Source organism: Castor canadensis, chromosome 1, assembly GCF_047511655.1.
Source record: "Castor canadensis chromosome 1, mCasCan1.hap1v2, whole genome shotgun sequence".
Lineage (NCBI taxonomy): Eukaryota > Metazoa > Chordata > Mammalia > Rodentia > Castoridae > Castor > Castor canadensis.
The window spans coordinates 118,510,322-118,530,830 of record NC_133386.1 but is presented as its reverse complement, the minus strand read 5'-3'; the positions used below and the strand labels follow the sequence as shown (position 1 = coordinate 118,530,830).

The window sequence follows — 20,509 nt, the reverse complement described above, 5'->3', positions numbered from 1 at the left end:
TTGTTTAACAACAGGAATAATACATTGTTATGTGATTTTGTCACTGTGTGAACATCACAAAGTGTACTCAACAAACCTGATGGTGTAGGTTAACCTACCTGCCCCTTGATGCAGTCATGAGACTTACTAAACATAACTGTGAGGCTTCTGCTGGCAAAACATGGCATGCTACTCTAAAATAGACATTTGTAGATGTGTCAGAAGTTTTTCAGCTCCATTTAATCTTATGGGACCACTATCATATATGGGGTTCATTGTTGACCAAAGTATCATTAATACAATGCATGACTATGTAGATATTCCTCTAAATTTGGCTATTTCTTTATGGTCACCAGTGTCAGTATTCTGAATGTCCAATCATTTCCTGGCTTGTTTAAACAATAAATACAAAACTACAAGGTATCTGACAAACTACTTTCTGAGTCCTAATACATATAGACAAATATGAATGGCATGAATTATTGAGCTAATTAATCTTCAGAGTAATTGCAAAGTGTATACCAAGACAACAAAATAGCAATCCATTATTTACAGATGACTTTAGTCATAGAAAAGATCAGTCTGATGGTAAGATGAAACTCAGATGTTTTACTTGTTTGGATTTGGGGAAGTAGCAGGAGCTCCTCCTTTCCTAAACTGTGGACTCATCTATGTCTGTAGTCTCACCAGTGCTTGCTGCAGAAGTCATTATGGGAGATCTGCTCAGGCATCAGGGCCTCTCAGCCTGGCAGAGGCAGCCTTCAGAAGCCAGTCCCAAAGCCTCTGCTCTGAGGGAGAAGGAGCTTAGCAACTTCTGCATCTTCTTCCCTTCAGTCTCTGAAAACCACACCATTTCTTCAAAGTGATGGCATTTCTTGGAGCTTGGGACAGATGTTTGTGTGGAAGATTAGATTTCTCCAAAACAGGTAAAGATTTAACACCTGTCATAAAGGATCACTAATTTTATAAGAAATGAAGTTACAAAAGCCAACTTTATATCTAATTTTTGGAGCACTTTTTTTTGTTTATAAAATGGTAGTAAGAGGATGCCATCAATTTATGCTTTTAGTAAATACTCTAGGAAATATGCAAATCATTTACCTGAGATTGGATTTATTCTATTCTATCATGCATAGTTACTTACTATCATATTTTAATGTAAGAACCCCTTTGATCCTATTCCATGAAGAGATTCCCCTAGCCCTCACACTCATCAAACCTCCCAAGGCCTCCAGCAAGAGCAAGAAACAGGTTTCTCTGTTTGGTACTGCCAATCCCATCTCAGGGATGCAGGAAAGAAAGGCCCAGAAACTCAGCTTAGAGGTTCTCATGAGGCCACTTAACTTATAACTTCATAGCAAAATGCAAACCATAGCAGTGGGAAAATGAGAAATAGTATTTTAAAAAGGAAAAACTCATATTCCTTCCAGTTTGGCTAAAACTTGATTAAATCTGGGTGCCTTTCTCTCAGGCATACTTCACAACAAAATTCTGCTGCAGGAATGTAGAGGTGTTAGAAAGAAAGAGACTTATTACCTGATCACTAAGTCTTCCAAAACATGTCTGCACACATTTCAAAGATGTGATGTGGCATGTACATCTACATTCCAAAGTACAGATATGTCTTCCGAAATATATATATGTTTATGATTTATGTTTTTATTTATTTTATCGCTTTTATATTTATTTACATGTGTATACATTATTTCGGTTACCCTATCCCCCACTCTAGGCAGAACCTGTTCCACCCTCTTGTTCTCCGATTTTGTTGAAGAAAAGACATAAGAGATAATAAGAAAAACAGCATTTTTGCTATTTGAGATAAAAATAGCTATACAAAGAGATTCCAACTGTTGCTTTCATGCACAAGTGTATTACAACCCACATTGTCTCATCTCTACCAGACCTCTTCACTACTTCCTGGTCCCCTTCTCATAGTGGCCTCTGCCAGGTTATGATTACTATATTCGCTCCTATACAGTGAGCACATCAACCACATTCAAGTTTTAGGTTTCCTTCCCTTTCCCTGTTCCTCCAGTGTACATTCTCCCCTTAGTGTGTGACCATGTCCAATAATATTACTGCATTTATTTCAGGTCTATAATCCGCATATGAGGGAGAACATGTGATTTTTGGTCTTCTGAGCCTGGCTAACTTTGCTTAAGATGATGTTCTCCAGTTCCTTCCATTTACTTGAGAATAACAAGATTTCATTCTTCTTCATGGCTAAGAAAAATTCCATTGTGGATAAATGCCACATTTTCTTAATTCATTAGTTGATAGTGGGGCATCTTGGCTGTTTCCACTACTTGGCTATTGTGAATAAAGCTGCAATAAACATGGGTGTGCAGCTGCCTTTGGAATAACCTGAATCACATTCAGGAATCACTTTCTCAGGACTTAGGCCTGGTCTGTTTGTTTTGTTTTTTTTATCCTCCTCTCTGACACAGTATTCCCCCCTTTGATGCTCAGACCCACTTAGGGTCAAAGAGCATCATCTTTATTTAGGGGTTTGTATTTTTATAATATTATTACCTGTGTGGCCATTTTTTATAATGGCCTTTATAATAGTTTTGATAAACCACAGCACCAGGAAAACTAGGCAGGGCAATATTAAACATGTTTTTAGAATTAGGCCCATTGTTCCTATCAAGGTTTTGAATCCACCTAAGGCAGAAAACCATCCTTAAAACAGGTCATTGAGATCTTATCCTCTCTAAGTCTGGATGGGGTCATGGGCAAGTTTTGTCTGTGATCTTTTTTATAACCTTTTTTTCTTATCATTAATTTGTAAGTAGTAGTTGTTTAGGTTAAATTTTTTACAAACTTCTTTTTTAGAAGCAAGCAAACAGTCTAAAGCCAAGCGGTTCTGATAGATGGCATGGCGCATCTTAGTGCTTTGTTTTGTTAGCAAATTGAGGACTCTTGCAGTTTTATTAGTTATAATTTTAACATCAGCCTGTAGCCTGATGATATGGTTGAGCATATATATAGGGGTGCAATAGCCATAGGACCGTCTTTTGCCCAGGTGGCAGGACCATAGTACTGGATGATTTACTCAGGAGGCCATTTGTCATATTTTTTAATTGCCAATTTGTAAGGCATTCCGTTTTTGTCTACTTAATCTTTTATATATATAGGGACTCTGATGTTGGTCCCCTGACAAACATAGCATGAAGCAACATTCAGCGTCTGGGCTATAGACTCAGCCAGTGAGAGAAACAAGTTTTTAACTTTGTCAGAGATGTAAAATTCACTCCTCATCTCCTTACAAAAGGAGTGAAAAACTTGGTATGAGGAACTCTCATGGGTAACAGTTACTAATTTGAGGTGTATCAGACTCTCAGGGTCAAGACCCTTTTTATCTATTTTTACACTAATTACTCTTCCCTGCATTTAATCAGATGGCTTAAGTACAGTGACATTTACAGGGTTATGGGTGTTGTTAGGAGCAGCTTTCCCCTTGTGAAGGAGGGCTTCGTATTTTGTCCTTTGTTAAACCAGATCAGTTACAATAAATAGTGATTATGCATCCTGCCCAAAAGTGATAGAAGAGAGCAAATAGTCAGCAGGGCAGTTTCTGCCAAGCCTGTGGTAAAGACTAGGGTGAGAACTACAGCAGCAGATATAGACAAGGGGTGACAATGCATTACAGTGAGATAACTGGGATGAAAAACAACCCATTTGTCCTGTTGGAGAGTTGACTCCTCAAGCTTCTGCTGTTCATAAACTAGTCAGCTTCCAGTGGTGACTGGCGCAGGGCTGTCGTTCCATTGTTCTTGGTCCCCTGTTGTTTCCTGGGAAGCAGAGTCCTGCCAGGGATGGTGAATCCAGAGGGTGATCCTACATGGTGAAGCCGGATCAGGGATACACTCCCACTCAAGAGAAGCTGGCTTGACTCAACTGTGGTGGATCCAAGGAGCAATCACTGCTACTTCAACTATGGTGAGAGTAGAAAAGATAACAACAAAAGGGCCCCTCCAATGGGGTTTTAATGGTTGGATTTTTTTTTTAACTGAGTAGAATTACTATGTCTTTTTATTTTTAACTGAATATAATTACTATGGCAACAATATACTGTCAGTATATATGTCGGGAAAACTCATTGTTTAAAAAAGTTTAAACCACCATCTTTAAGTATCAAAGGACATGTTTAGAGCCAGTAAAAATACTTACTTTGTCTCTATTTAAGTAGAAGACCCTGTCTAAAAATATGAGTTTGTGTCTGGAAGGGCTTTAATGCCAAATACTCATACATGCATAAGAACCATTTCTTTAATCCTCTCAGCCTTGGTTATTGTTGAGAGGTCTGGTCTAATGGAGAGTGACTCCATTAGAACTTTGATGGTATTCCCCGTTTTTGTCTCCAAATTGCTTGTCTCTGAGCAGATTCTGAAGATTTGTCTTCCATCCAAGTACTAACCAGGCCAACACTGCTTAGCTTTTGAAATCAGGCATGTTCAGGGTGAAATGGCCATAGACTGAAGATCTTTCTTGATTGGTCATCGTCAGGATTTGCTTTTTCCGGGATTCTGTTTGTTTGTTTGGTCTTGGTCTCACTTGGTGGGGGGATAGGGGGGCGGGGATAACGGGGTCAGTGCCAACTAGACCCTTTTGGCCAAATTTAAGCAACAAAGAGGCTTAGAAGGAATGGCTCTTAGGCACTGGGTTTCTAGACAAGGACAATACAAAACAAAATCTAACAAAAGCAGATGTCTAAAAACTAACCTAGTTGACAAATAAGTAGTTATTAGAGTCATTTTTATATGGACTTGATTGTCAATGTCCCAGAAGGATCAGAACTGTAATGACAAAAACTTAAAAGAGCCCTGGTTAAAATTTTGATGGACAACTTAGCAACTGACAGAACAGTATATCAGTACCACTAACTTTTTGTTGCTGTGTTTATCTAAATTTTGTATTTTAGAAGGCTTTATATATTTGAAAAATATAAATATATTTAATTTATAGGAACCAGCATCACAACTCTAGAGGTTATTTATACATATTAGTTTAGTTGTTCTTGAGGTGAAACCTTAGATTTTTATCAGTTATAGGGAGAAAGAACAGTTTTCAGCAAACCCAAATACCCCAGTCACAGACACATATAGGGTACCAACTGTATTAGAGTCACCCAGTTCAACAGTTGTTTAACCATGAGGTCCACTAGAAAGTTTTATATAAACTGTTAGAAAATAAGAGGTATGGAAAAGGCAGAGAGATGGCTCAAACACCAGTAGATGGTTTATTGTTTAGGCAGGATCCCTTGGAGGGGGACCCCAGAAAGAGAGCTAGAGCCCATTACCATACACAGGCTTGGGCTAGATATAGGGGGCTAGTGGAAAACTACCAGGAATGTCACTAAGGGATATTGTTACTGGGCAATCAAGAAAGATAAGTTGTAGTTAGGTCACTGTCTGTCCAACTGTCCTTGGCTTCTATCTAGGGAGATAAAGGTAAGCCATCTGCAAGGGGGAGGAAGTCTAGTCTTAACATGTCTGTCTTCATTGTTAACCCCAACATAAACCAACTCTTAAATGAACATGACTCAGTTATCTTAGTAGTTAAAACCCTGACAAAAATCACCAGAGAACACAGGTAAATATTTATGAGGACTAAGTGTGGAGTTAGGAAACACAGTGGCCACGAATCAGATGTTGATAAGGAATCACATCCCAGATTGTTGACATTAACAGATGGCTCATGACATACAGCAGGATCCCACCAACCTGTAGTCAATGGAGCCCCCCCTAAAATAACAGGCCCAATCTGGCCATCCAAGGGCAAAAATTCCCCCCATCCAACATGTGGAAGTAGTAGGACTAACATCTCCACTCTGTTGAGTCCAATAACAACTGGAGGTCTTGACTTCCAGTGTAGTGCTCCTTTTTTAGTTTTTTTTCTGTTATCCTATCTGTAGGGTGCAATTTGGCTTTACATAAGTAAATCTGTCTCAACCCTTATACCAATGCAGCAGTACTTCCTGTGTTCAGCTGTCTCTTGTTTTTCTGTGTTTAATAAACTCTTGTCTTGCCAAACTTGTGGATTAGCCATTGCACCAAAAATTCCCTGACAGTTATCTTGACAAAACAAAAACCATTTTAAGACTTTTTTTTTTAACCTCTGGTCTAAGCCAGAGTGTTAACCCCTGCCCGAATGCCTGTATCTTAGTGAGACCTTATTGAAATAAGTTTGATAACCTGTTTTCTTAAAAAGTAGCAGCAGAACAGAGTAATAATTTTTATATTGGCTCTATAATAAGAACTGTTCTCAAGATGTTTACTATTTATATGTAAAAAAGCCTAAGCAGTTTATAACAGAGATCTTTAAAATAAATACCCTGATTTTTTTTTTGTTACCTTGAGTATCATATTAACCTTATAGCAGTAGTTTAAGAACCATTTTGAAGATGCTTACATATACACACACACTGTAAGTACACCATTAGATGAATACATAATCTGACCAGCCATTAGCAAGGGAAACATAAGCATCTCATGACTGTCTCAATAAGAGACCAAACTTATTGCACCAATTTTGGAATAGCTTTTTTACCAGCAACAGTCAAAGTGTCAAAGTTGCTTCTTTTTTTTTTCTCCTCACCCTTTCAGGTAGGTTCTCCCCATTTATGCTCCCTAGAAGTAAAGGTGCCAGCAAGTTCAGTATTTCTGGCATATTTTAATAATCTTAAATTATTTTTTATTTACTTTTTATTTTTAAGACATAAAAACTCAACTGAAGGAGTGTATTAAACCTTTCATCCTTTTCTGTCTCTAAACATTTTATTACATTTTATTTTTTGCTCTTCCTTCCTTCTTGTTTTCTTCTCTCTCTCTCTCTCTCCCTCTCTCTCTCTCTTCACTTCATGAAGACCTCATCCTAATTTTGTTTTCATTCCTCCACTTCTCTCTCTCTACATTCACAAGCCTTCTGCAACATTCCTTTTCTTTCAAGTCAGACCAGATCTTATGTATCAGTGTAAGTCCATCCTTTATGTGTTAGTTTTTGTAAGATCTCAGTTAGTTCTGATCCTCAGTCCTCCTTTAGAATGACCAATAAATTGCCACCTGAATTTAAATAAACAACAGAGTCTGGTTTTTGAAGACCAGTTTTAGCCTCTCAGCTTTTCCCAATCTCCTGGGTGTTGGGGCTTTTTTTTTTTTTTTTTACAATTAGTCTGTAAACTTCATTAATCACAGTTTTATCTAGTGACCCTTCCAGGGGCCATCCAACACCAAAAGCAAGCCAGTCTACTTCACAAATGACCTTTTGCTTGTTAGGAGTTAACTTAATTCCATAGTCTCCATTAAATCCTTTTCTGAAGTTTTTGATCATACACTCCAAGGGAGTGTTTTTACTCTGATTTCCACACATCAACTCGAGTTCCATTACCAGCCTGCCCAACAGACACTGAGCAGGAAGGGTGCTCCTCACTCACTTCTCAGCTGGGCTGCGTCTCAGCTCACATTTTCATATACTCTCATACAGCACCATACTTCCATCCTGCTCCCTGAACCTGAGAGATATGGTTTTACCCCAAAAAAGGTAGTTACTAGGGTGTCCCATTGGGAGGTGATCAAGCTCCCCTTCTGTCTCCTGGAGCAGGACTTTATTTAAACCTGGGTTCTTACAAGTCTGATGAGCAGTGCGCCCTTCCCCTCACTGGTTCCTGGGCCTCACTGGGTTCCATTGTGCATCCAAGGCCCTCACCCCAACTCACCATGAGGATGAATTCCCCTCTGGATCAAGCTTTCCATTGGCACCTGGTGGGATCTCCTCCTGGCAGTCTGGGGGGACATACCCTGGTAACAAGGGAGGTGCTAACTCACCATCTCTGCAATCCCAGATAATGAGCCCCCAAGAAATGTGGGAGTTTGCTAGCTGAGATACGGGACTCTTGACACAATTAGCAGAAAGCAACATTTTATTGTGCCAGCACAGACCCAGCAGATTCATGTCCAAAGGCTGAGCCCCAAGAACAAAAGGGTCTCACCTTATATATCCTAGCAAGCAGGTTACAGAAGCAAAAAGCAAAGTCTAATATATATGGTTATATTTAATTTTATAGGCTAATTTACCCTAGTGCTACATGACTTTCCCCTCCCTGGTGCTACATGACCTTTCTCATGTTCAGATTTCTCAGGTTTTTTCTCTCTTCTATGCCATTCTTACCTCCCTGCTACTTTCTCAGGACTCAGGCCTGGTTTGTTTGTTTGTTTGTTTGTTTGTTTTCTGATCCTCCTCCCTGCTACAGCATTGCTGGATCACATGGCAGATCTATGTTTAGATTTTTAAGAAGCCTCCATATTGTTTTCCATAGTGGTTGTACTAGCTTGCATTCCCACCAACAGTGTATGAGGATTCCTTTTTCCCCACATCCTCACCAACATTTGTTGTTGGTGGCATTCTTGATGTTAGCAATTCTAACAGCTATGAGTGGAATCTTAGTGTGGTTTTGATTTGCATTGAATTGCTAAGTAAAAAGGAAAAACAATTCATGCTCATTCCCTTTATAGCTGTCTCTGTGTGTATTAGTAATGATTAGAATAATTCCCTCTTGAATTTTAACCTGAAAATATACATTGCATAGATTTTATATTCCTTTAATGTTCAGGCTCATGTGAGCATGTGCTTTTTAAGATTGGATCTGGAAGCCTTTTTTCTCAAGAGGATTTCAGAGAAGCCAGATCTCTAAAACCAATATTGTCCTTAAGAAGCTGGTTTCCCTTGTTAGGCAGGCCATATCTATTTATGTCAATAACTCAGGGAAGCAAATCTGTGTGGCACACAGGAGAAAAGGGGCTCTTCTGTGAAGTTGACAAGAACCTGCTGTGTGTACCTGCTGAGCAACAAAGGGTAGGTATTGTCCCCAAAGTAGTAGCATCCCAAATCAGAGAGAGGTGAGGACTTAAGATAATCAAATGGCTGAGAATGGAGATGATGAAGGTGGTGAATTTTCCATGCAAACTTAAGATATGTTGTTTCTAGGTGTCTATGTTGTTGACCAATTTGACACTGATCATATTCATGTTGAGTAAATAAATAAATACAAAACAAGAACTATTTGTAAAAGGCAAAAGATTTATACAATCTGAAGAGAAATCAGAGTATTAAGAACTGTATTTGTGCTAATTGTACAGCAGGTAATTTTAGTTAGGTGAATCACTCCTATAAAGGATTTTAATATTGATTTTTTTACCCATGCTGTTAATTGCTAAATGTAATAGTCTGATCATGATAGTGAAAAATGAGTGTTTGAATAAAAAGAAGGTTCTAGCCTGATGCTAAGGGCCAGTGGAATAGATTTTTCCCCTTGGTGAATTTAAGGGCAGAATGTACTAGCTGATTAGGAGAGGAAAGATTTCACACTGACATGTGCATTGTAGAAAATCAGGTGTGCCCATGATGTGCAAACCACATTCCTTCATTAGACAATAAAAATAGAACAGGTACCTGTAATTCAGAACTCTAGAAATCTCACAAAGCAGGTGAAAAAGCATAGAATATACCCTGCCTAGTGCTGATATCCCAGAAAATAGTTTAAACAGTGGGCCCTAAGAAATACTTTTAATTTAATGAATATAGACCAAAATTTTGCATTACACTCTATCTTCATATTTAATAACAAATAAGGTTACTTAACCTCATTAACTTAAAGATAGTCGAGTACTGTTAATTTGCTTCAGTTGAGAAGGGCTCTCTCAGAGATGGAATTTTCAAGCACAAGACCTACAGGGGTATTATGTGAGGACAGTGGAAAAGAAAGGCCTGAGAGAGAAATCTCAGGAGCCAGTGGGTATCTCCATATAAGAGAACTCTTGGGAACATTAAAAAATCCTCGTTTCCACTCATGAAAATCAAGAAACACACCAACCTATATAGTGAGAAAGCAATGTGGAGGGGCTCAAGAGATTGTAATGATCATCACCCTTCATGTAGAAAAAAAGAAATAAATCCTCAGATTCAACCAGTGGCCTGCTGTCTTTATCTAGTAATTTATACAAACTCCCAGAGCCCAGTCCCAAGAGTCATTCACATCCAGCACCCAGTAATGCTTTCCAGAGGTGAAGCTCCGGTCTCCCCATGCAGTAAAGAAATTACATCTGTCAGAATTCAGAGATGCTTCATTACAGTCATGTCCAAACATCACATTCTTCACATCATCATACAGCATGATATTGTGATTGTTTGTTTAATTGTTGGATCTCTGCTGTGGAAAAAAGAGAATATTCCAGTCAAATCTGTTTTTTAATTCATATGAGATGAGACTCTACCTTAGGCACTAACAGGAAAAACATAGGCAAAGATTAGTGGGAGAGTTCCAGCAGTACAATACCAGATTCAAGGGCTACCAGCAAATCTTCAGAAGAAAAACAATGCCCAACTACATGAAAACAAGTCCTAGAATTCACAGATTTTAAACAGAAGGGAGGCCACTCCCACTTCAGTCTGGTTACTTTTCTGAGCTCAAACTCCAGTACTGCAAGCAACAGCAACAACAACAACAACAACAAAAAACAATCTGGAAATCTGTGTATTGCAGTCAAGTCCATAGCAATAGAAGCCGGTTACACAGCCCCTTCTCTTCTTAGGTGGGAAAGATGGGTAAAGGCCATTCTTAAATGTAGTAGCAGGTTCCTACCTTGCTAGAAATGTCACAATATGCCTGTTAAGTCAACCAATTCACTTACCTTGCAGAGAAAATCTGCACATGCCTTCTTGGAAGAAATTTCCCTCTAAGACTTTTTTGGAGTTCATGCCAAGTTTTCTTTTCCTTGCTAGACTAACCACAATTTTTTTTGTTTGTTTTTGGCAGTACTGGGGTTTGAACTCAGGGCCTCATGCTTGCTAGGGATGCATTTTTACTGCTTGAGCCACTCTGCCAGCCCTTTTTTTGTGCTGGGTGTTTTGAGATAGGGTGTTGCAAACTATTTGCCCGTGATGGCTTCAAACCCCAATACTCCTGATCTCTGCCTCCTGCATAGCTAGGATTATGGAATTCTACAAAAGCCTCATTAATTCTTGGCTTCTGGCTTCTGCCTGGGCCCCACCATGCTTCCCTTTGTATTTCTGTTCCCTAACTTGTAACAAACTCACTTTACACCCAGTTGTCCTGCCATGAATTCTTTCTGATGGCATATGAAGACTTTGGAAGTCTTCTGATCACAGACTGCACCAGCACCATTTACATTTTTGGCAAAGCCAGCGAAGGAGGTAAAAAGAATGAAACCCTTTAGGACCCAATCATGAGGCAGTAGGCTGTCAATCTCTACAAGGATCGCCATGAACCACCCAGATTTCCTTGAGGAACTGTAATTGTACTGGACAATAATTCAGACACCTTGTGTCCAAATGAGTCCCAGGGGAAAGAAATAGGAGAGACAATTTCCCCTTGTAGGTAGGGTCTGCTGCCCCTTGTCAGCTCGAAGCAGATACTGAAGATGAACCGCTCTCCTTCAACAGCCCCCAAAATAGAACTTTTTTGCAATATTGTCTCTTAGGGGGATTGAGGCAGGCTAAAGTAGGGAAAGATTGGGGCTTACAGTAAAAAATATTACATCTTAGGTTAACCATGCTTTGACTCAGGAACACCCTCACCTGGCTGGGAACCGCCCATGTCCCCTCCCTAGTCATTGATTATTGGATGCAAATCACCTGGTTCTCCCCTTCCCATAAGTTATTGTAGGTTTTAAAAACACATGAAGGGCAGAAACACACTCTCTTGGCTTCCAGCTTCCACCTGGGCCCTACCATGCTTCCCTTTGTGTTTCTCTTCCCTGATTTTTAATAAGCTCTCTTTATATGTCTCCCCCAAAAGCCTCATCAGCCACAAAATTGTTTTATTATTGTTCATAAATCCTTCACTTCATAGTGTATAGTTGTAGTTATGTAAGTTTGCACATGTATTTTTAATTAAGTAATCGATATAATTAAAATGTACAAATTAATTTTTTTTTGTCTCAAGCCCCTATTCCATCTCCCTGTTCCAAAAATCCATTTAATATATTGTCCTCAGATAGAAGACGTATCAGATATTAAACTGGTAAGAACAGATACTACACTTGATCTTAGCCAAAAGGCCGAGAAGTGATTACAAATTAAAATTTAAAATTCAATTTGAAACTTTGTTGGAAAATGTTTTTAAAATTAAATGCTAGGAATCCTAACCCCATTTTTTTTGTGGTGCTGGGAATTGAATCCAAGGCCTTGTTTGTGCTAAACATTCACTTTTGCACTGAGCTATATCCCTAGCCTTCCAAGTACCATAATTATCTGCACTTAATTTGGAATTGGAGTGTCCTGAATTAACAACTCAGTTCTGTAGGACTCTGAACAATTGACACCTATCTGAGACTGGTTTCATGCCATAAACTCTTCTTCTGGGTGTTTCCATTTTTTAAATCATTTATTACATTATCATTTTACTAGGGAACTGATGGGCCCTTATTAACTCACTTCTGTAAGGGGGAAGATTCGGTAAGTCCATCCTTCTGATGCTAACATCAGTATTTTATTCATGATAATATGTTTATGATATTAGGCCTTAAAATGCAAGTAACTGTCTTCTACCAACTTCTGCAGTGAGCCCTTGGGTACAACTCTGAGTCACAAGGGAAAACAAAACAACTTTTTTTTTTTTTTTTGTGGTACTCAGGGCCTTCCCCTTGAGCCACTACCAGCCCTTTTTTGTGATGGGTTTTTTCGAGATAGGGTCTTGCAAAGAATTTGCCTGGGCTGGCTTTGAATCTCAATCCTCCTGATTTTTGCCTCCTGAGTAGCTAGGATTATAGGCATGAGCCAGTGGTGCCCAGCACAAAGCAACTTCTAATGAATGGAATGAGAGGAGCATATATTCTATAAAACACACAACACAAATGCACATACAAGGTGTAGTAGCTTAATAAATTTTATTCATTTTTTTAGAAATACCTTCATCTCTTTCTTGGTGCTCAATGGTGTCCCAGTTTGAAATGAAAGCCAAAGTTACCTGTATCTCCCAAATTCTGCAAAGAAACAAAGAAAAGAAGCTTAGACTTCTACAGGAATTGCCTTATTGTGCTAATCCAGCCTTTGGGTTTAGGAAAACTCACAAAGTACCAACTACTATCACCCCAATCCTCTTTGTAAATTCATTTCCAATCTCTAAAACTTACTGACAGAATCTATTTTTTTTTTGGCACTATTGGGTTTGCAGTGAGAAGGGGGAAGTAGCTGTTGGCTTTTTCCAGATTACTAAGCATTGCCCGATGCAAATAAAACTTGAATATTTCCAAGTCTGTGGTTCCTTTCTAGTTTTTACAGAAGTGAACTGGATATGAAGGTTTTTAGAAGGGAATATTCCTGGGGAATCTACTTTCACAATTCCAGGTGTGTGTTTATGTTTAGGTGAGGAGTTACAATTCACCATTATTATTTCCAGGTAGGAATAACCCCTCCCCAACAAATAAGGAGATAAATACTTCTTTGGTACTAAATAAATAATGATATTCTTTAAAAGTCTGAATACCAGCTAATATGCAGTTTTCTAGGCACATCCTCAGCTCTTACCTGGAGCAGCTCTATCTGGTTTATAGCACATTTCCATCCATTCCTCAGACATTTCTTTTAGCTATTTCTTCTTTTGCAACATTTTGGCTTCATTTCCCTCAAACTGCTGTAAAACCTCTTGACTTTCCTTTTTCATCTGTCTAAATACTGTTTTTGTTCTTCATGGAGAACTGGATGCGGCATCCTGATCTCATCTCACCCCTGCTCATCTCTGTCCATGGATGCACATAGCACTGCAGGAACATGGATTTCCCAAGTACACAGCCAGGCCACCTTATCCTGCTTCACTTAAATGCCATCTGTCTCTCTGACTCCTGTCCCCTTACCAATCAGCTACCTGCATCCTGATTCATGCCTTCCTCCTTCTCAGACTCCACAAATTCATTCCACTTCTTCCTTCATTTATTTTCCACTGCTTAACAACTAGATGAAAAGCCAAATAAGCCCTTCTTCAATATTCATACAGTTTATAAATGCCTGAAAAACTGGAGTGAAGACTTTCAGATACAATTGCTTTAATATATATCCACTCAAATATATCACAATTGAAACTTGTGATGGATTACTAAATCATTATATGTAATATACTGTGATCTTTGTTACTAAATTCTTGTCTACTCTCAAACCTCCTTACTTCACAATCTGAACAAACACTGGGAACAGAAATGCTGTATACCATATTCAGGATTCAAAGCTGTCACTCAAGAAAGAGCTTAGTAAAATATTTTGGACTATGATGTAGTCAATGGTAGAGACCAACCTTGAACTCTGGGTTCAATCCCCAGCACCAGAAAAAACATAGCCCTAAACACCCACAGAGTTTTCAGCCTTCTTATGACTACCATCCTGCTATTTAGGCCTCACGCATTTTAAGAGCATTAATCCTCATTCCATTGCATGACTTCACCCCAATATTCATCTATTCGTTCTTTTACTTCCCCTCATCTCAGTGTTGCCCCTTTTCTCCAGCTTTTTGTCATTAATTTTATCCCAATCAAAATCTGATATTATTGCCTACCTCCCATGCCACCACTTTTCCCTATCATAGGCACAATTTGATTTTTAATGTTTTTATTCATTTATAATAGTTATAGGGGGATTTCATTGTGACATTTCCATATATGCATGCAATGCACCCCAACTTGGTTCACCCTCTCATGGTTCTCCCTCTTCCACCTTCCCCTTCTCAAAATGACATCAACAGGTTTCAATGTTCCATATTCATACATGTGTTGAAAATACATCAGCCATATTCACTCCCCTTTACCCTGTTCATTTACCCTCCCCCTGTTGCTATTACCCTCCCCTTAATATGATCCATTTTACATTCCTGTCCTTCACTGTTTTAGTGTCTGTTGGTTGTTCAGTGGGGTTTTACCTGTAAATATACTGTACTTTAGTCAGTCTAACCCCTGTATTTATTGTTTTCCTCACTCTTTTCCCCCTACACTGTATTGTTCGACAATTTTCTGTAACTTTTGGTTATGTCTTTTTCCTACACAGATGTGATGTATTTTAACATTATTCACTCTTTATCATTCCCTTTTTCCCTTCTTCCCCTAGTCTCCTCTAATAGTCCCACTGTTGAAAACACATTCTGTATGTTTGTTTCTATGTGTGTGTTTGTGTGTGTATACATATATATGTACATATGATGTTTGTATTTGTATTTGCATCTGTCTTCCACATACATATGAGTTTTGTCTTTCGGAACCTGGCTAACTTCACTTAACATGATACTCTTCAGTTCCATCCATTTAACTGCAAGTGACAAAATATCATTCTTTTTATGGCTGAATAATATTACATTGTGCATATATGGGTATATATATAACATTTTGTTAATCCATTATCAATTGTAGGGCATCTGGGTTGTTTCCATAGCTTGGCTATTGTAAATAATACTGCAATAAACATGGGTGTGCAAGAGTCTTCATTGTATCCTGACTTACATTTCTGGATCACATGGTAGATCTATTTTTAATTTTTTGAGGAGCCTCCATATTGTTTTCCATAGTGGTTGTACTAATTTACATTCCCACCAGCAGTGTATGAGGGTTCCTTTTTCCCCTGATTCCTCACCAACACATGTTGTTGGTGGTGTTTTTGATGCTAGCTATTCTAAGAGGAGTGAGGTGGAATCTTAGCATGGTTTTGATTTGCATCTCTTTTATGGCATAGACACAATTCTTAAATTACTGTTGACACCTCCCATCATATCCCCTTGTCATGGTTGTATTAAACATTAGGAAATGCCATCAGTTCCCAATTAATTTGCAGTTCCTTTAAATTATAGAACTAAAATTATTTTATAGAATTTATAAAATTTCTCTTATCCAGAAATTTCTGCCCCAAATACCTATATATTGAGTTTTTAATTTTTTTTTATTTATTTTTTTGAGACAGGGTCTTACTATTTTGTTTAGGCTGGCCTTGAACTCCCTATGTAGTCCAGGCTGACCTTAATTCCCAGAGTACTGGGATTACAGACTTGTCCCTCCACTCCTGGCTGCATATATTTTAATCCTATCTGAGAAACAACTCCTAAATTCCCAAGAAATCCTAATATTGAAAAGCCAAATTGTTTTCATTAATAATAAACACACCACAGAATATCATGTCATATGAAGATTTAAGTTCAAGTTCTTAATGGAAATATTTCTAGCATGTCTGTCTCAGGTTTGTTGTCACAGAAATAAGTCTCATTTGTACCATCAATAGGAAGACTATTCCACTTTCCTCATCTAAATTTGTCTGATTTTTCTGGATCATTTCCCATAAAGATGGAATTTGCTTTAACAGTTTTATCTGCAAATGTATTATGAATCTGAGCATCAGAGAACCAAATTCTTATACTTCAGACCCTTACTGGCAGAGAGAAGTAACAAATGCTAATAGAAGCATGCCAGGGAGAGTTTCGCAGCCCACCCTCAGTAATTGTGAATTCTGAGATGCAAAACTGTACAACCACAGCGTGGAATGTCATATTTGCCTAGAGAAAGAGATAACGAACTTGTGATGCAATGAATCTAATTTTCAGAGAAACGTACTGCCTTACAATGTAGGAGTTATCTTAAGATGGTCTGGTTTTCTGAGTCTAATGAAAGCACCTGTTTTCTCTAATGTACTGTTTTCCTGCTTGTTTTTGCTTTATTATTAAACATATTTTCAATACAAAACTATTAACATTTTGAATTTTTATATAAATTTTCATATTTTACCCTGCTTGGTTTGTATTGTTTTAGTTGTTTTTTTGTGGTGTGGGGATCAAATGCAGGGCCTCATGCATGCTAGGCAACCCTTCTACCACGGCTACACCCCAGCCCTGTAGTTTTAATTATAATTATAGCAAATAAATTATTTAAGAATCTAAACAATCTATTAAAATGTTACCAGAAAGGAGCTCCTTAAGGAAAGTATCTATAGCTGTTCTTAAGGACAAAAGGTTGTTTAAAGTTGTATCATATTTCAGAAACTGGGAAAGCAGAAAATGACTTCTACTGAGATCACACATTCTCAATGCTTTTGCAATAGCCTGTAATAGGAGAACATCTCCACAAGGTGGCAGCAGTATATAAAGTCCAGCCTCTGAAATTAAAGAAACAAGCTTCTGCTTATGCAAGGATAAAATGGGCCTTCAGAATTCACTGCAGTGTATCAAATAAAGCTATTTGACCTAATAATAGGTCCTTATGACTTATTGTCTTGGATGATGAGACATCCAAGTGGCTTGACGTATTCTGCCTTTTAATATATCTAAAGAAATTAGTACTACATATTGACCGAGTTGACCTGTGAAGGTGCTTTTATTCTTTTTTCAGAAATGTGTCTTTAAAAAAATTTGAAACTTTCAAAATTGGTGTACACTAATTGTTTTATTAAAAAGCAACAGATCACCCACTGGCTTAAATGTAAAATTATGATTTTCTTTTCTTCTTTTTTTGCTGGTGTGGTGGCCCACACCTGTAATACCAGCATTTGGGAGGCTAGGGCAGGAGGATGGAGAGTTCCAGGCCACCTTGGATACACAGAGAGACCCTGTGGCATCTAACCTGGGACCTCGTGTATGCTAGGTAAAAACTCTCACACTGAGCTAACCCAGCTTTGTATACCTATGTATTTTTTAAGAATTAAAGATTATTCTGAAAAAAATACATGTTTTACTTACTAGGGCTGCCTGCAAAATGTTAGCAGCAGTAGTTCAACTTGTTCATGTTCCTCAAGCTCTCACAAAACCCGCCAGTGACAAGGGAACCCTAGTGGTGTCCAAGGCAGAGCAGTGTGATGAAGTGTGCTCATGAACTTGATATTTGTTAGGCCATTAACATTCTGAGGTACGGATCATTGTAAAGAAACTACTCAGCCTGGACACTGATGGCTCACGCCTGTAATCAGAGCTATTCAGGAGGCAGAGACCAGGAGGATCTAGGTTCTAAATCAGCCCAGGCAAAGAGTTCCAGAGAACCTATCTCAAAAATATCCAACACAAAACAAGGTTGATTGGAGTTGTTTAAGCAATAGAATGTACGCTTAGCAAACATGAGACCTTGAGTTCAGACCCAGTCCACCAAAAAAAAAAAAAAAGGAACTACTCAGAAAGATTTTATTCCATCTTTATTTATTCACAGTCTTGAGAGATTTAGCAAATCCCTTGCTGGCCAGTTGAAGAAATTGGAGAAAGAGAAGAATTCTGTCATGGCTCTCTCTTTTTAATTTTTTTCTGATATAGTACAGTTTACTAGAACAAACATAAAATAGAATGAGTTAATATTGTTTTCTTTAAATGATGGGCCACTAATAGTTTTACTTAAAAGGCAATAAGAGAAATTATACTTTTTTGTTTCATCCCATACAAGCTTGTCCTAGAAACCTAACTGAGGGTGACAAGAGATGTAGAAAAGACAAAGACAGAAGACAAAAACACACATAAAGCTGGGGTCAGGTAGGCTTGTGTACTCAGATGGAGACACACCAGTCCCCCCTACCTCCAGTGTGTTTATTATATACAGTGGCAAAATGAGGTGGAGAGGCAGGTCTCAGGGGAGGGGGTGTGACACCATGATCCTTGGAAACAGGAGGAACCTGTGACAGCTTCTCTCCATATGTAAACATTAAAGGAAAAAACTGCTATACTGCATCTTGCCCACTTCTGCAGCAGAGGCTGTGCCAATCAAGCATGCAACTTTATTGGGCATAACTATACTTGCTCCCTTCTGCAGTTTGGGGCTGTGCCAAACTCAAACCCGTAGCTTGTTCAATACACCTGTCAGCTCCCCACATGTCCCCCTTCTTTTTTTAAATTTCTTAATGTTGGAGATTAAGCCTGTCCCCTTAATCCAAGGCATTGTCTTTGCACCATGCAACATTTGACTAACAAAAAGAAAACAGGTGAACAACACCAGAAAGAGTACTTTTAGCAACTTAAATGGATTAAAACCCTTGAATTAATCCAGGATAGTTTTTTGCAATAGTAGCTGGAGAAACAACATTAACATAAGCCTTTTGCATGGCCAATATTTGTTCTCTTACCAGCCATAAGTCCACAGTATTGTTTGCTTCCTTCTCTTGCACCCATAAGATGAGCTTACCTGAAAAGTTGTAGTCACTATATTGAGGCACCAAATGTCCTGAGGTATGACCTCCCATGTGCACTGTAAAGATAGATACAGGGAGGCTCTATCAAGTGATAGGATGCACCATTGGCGGGTTGTGCATGAAAGTCCAGTATGCACCATGTTGGACAATACCCATCTGTATTGTAATTTTGACCAATGTCCCCAGCAATGTGCTGTGGGATTCCCAGCCATTCCCAGGATGCCAGTTACCATCATCACCATGTCCATTAGTTTCTTCATTTGATCCCAGGTGGGAGGCTCACTGTCCTGTATCTGTCTCACCAGTGGCCGTTTTCTTGGCTGCCTTCTGGTCAGTGGAGGAGTCAGCCTCAGCAGCTCCCTGTCCCAGGGTGAGTCTTCCAGTCTCAGTCTCCTCATCTTCAGGACCAGGGGATCCATGAGGCTTGAAAAACCATGATGAAATCCACAAACACAAACATGCCCTCAACCCCACATCAGGAAGGACTAGGGCCATGCCATTTGCCAGTCAACACATTTTTCCAAGGAACCCAAGGCCTATAAGTTGGCTCTTGTGACTGCCAATACCCTGTTCTGGGCAGTTCAAAAAATTTAAAGTATATAAAGCTTTATGCAATTGGCTAGCTGGGGGAAGGACCTCATCTCCCCCTTTTAATTTTTTAATTGCACTTTGAGAGCATCATGTGCATGTTATACTATGGCTTGCCCTTGAGGATTATAAGGAATACCGGTAATGTGATGTATCTGATAGCCTCACAGAAATGCTGAAAAGCAGCTGAAATATATGCAGGGCCATTGTTGGTTTTGGGCTGTTGGGGTTTACCCATGGCTGCAAAGGCAGCCAAACAATGAGCCATGCTATGCTTTACCAGTGTGCACAGAGGCATAAATATAACCTGAATAAGTGTTCACTGACTCTTGAACATAGCACTGCCGGCCAAAGGAGGGAACGTGAGTGACAGCCATCTGCCACAAGATTCCAGGCCAAAGGCCCTGGGGGTTAACCCCCTCAGGTGCTTGTGGCAAACATGTGACACAAGGATGACATGATTTAATGATTTGTCAAGACTGCTCCCTGGTAAGGTGAAATTGCCTGCACAAGGCTGAAGCATTTTGATGGTACAAAGCATGACTTAGCTGGGCAGCTTCTATAGGTGCAGCAGTTTGCATGGGCAAGCCCAAAGCAAGCCGAGAGACTAGGTTATCTGCCCAGGCATTACCATCAGCGAGTGGGCCAGGAAGGTTAGAATGTGAATGCAAATGGCTCACAAAACAAGGATAAAGTCAAGTTTCCACCAGACTATGCAACTGAAAGAAAAGATTAAATAACTCTTCGCTTCTAGTATGACCAATATAAGCAGTTTCAATGTGGCGTAAAACACCCACCA

General features: G+C 39.0%; 1 pseudogene; it reads right to left on the bottom strand.

Annotated features, from left to right (window-relative positions):
- Positions 1-11,891: 11,891 nt before the first annotated feature.
- On the bottom strand, positions 11,892-12,071 carry LOC141415799 (U2 spliceosomal RNA; annotated as a pseudogene).
- Between the last annotated feature and the right edge of the window lie 8,438 nt (positions 12,072-20,509).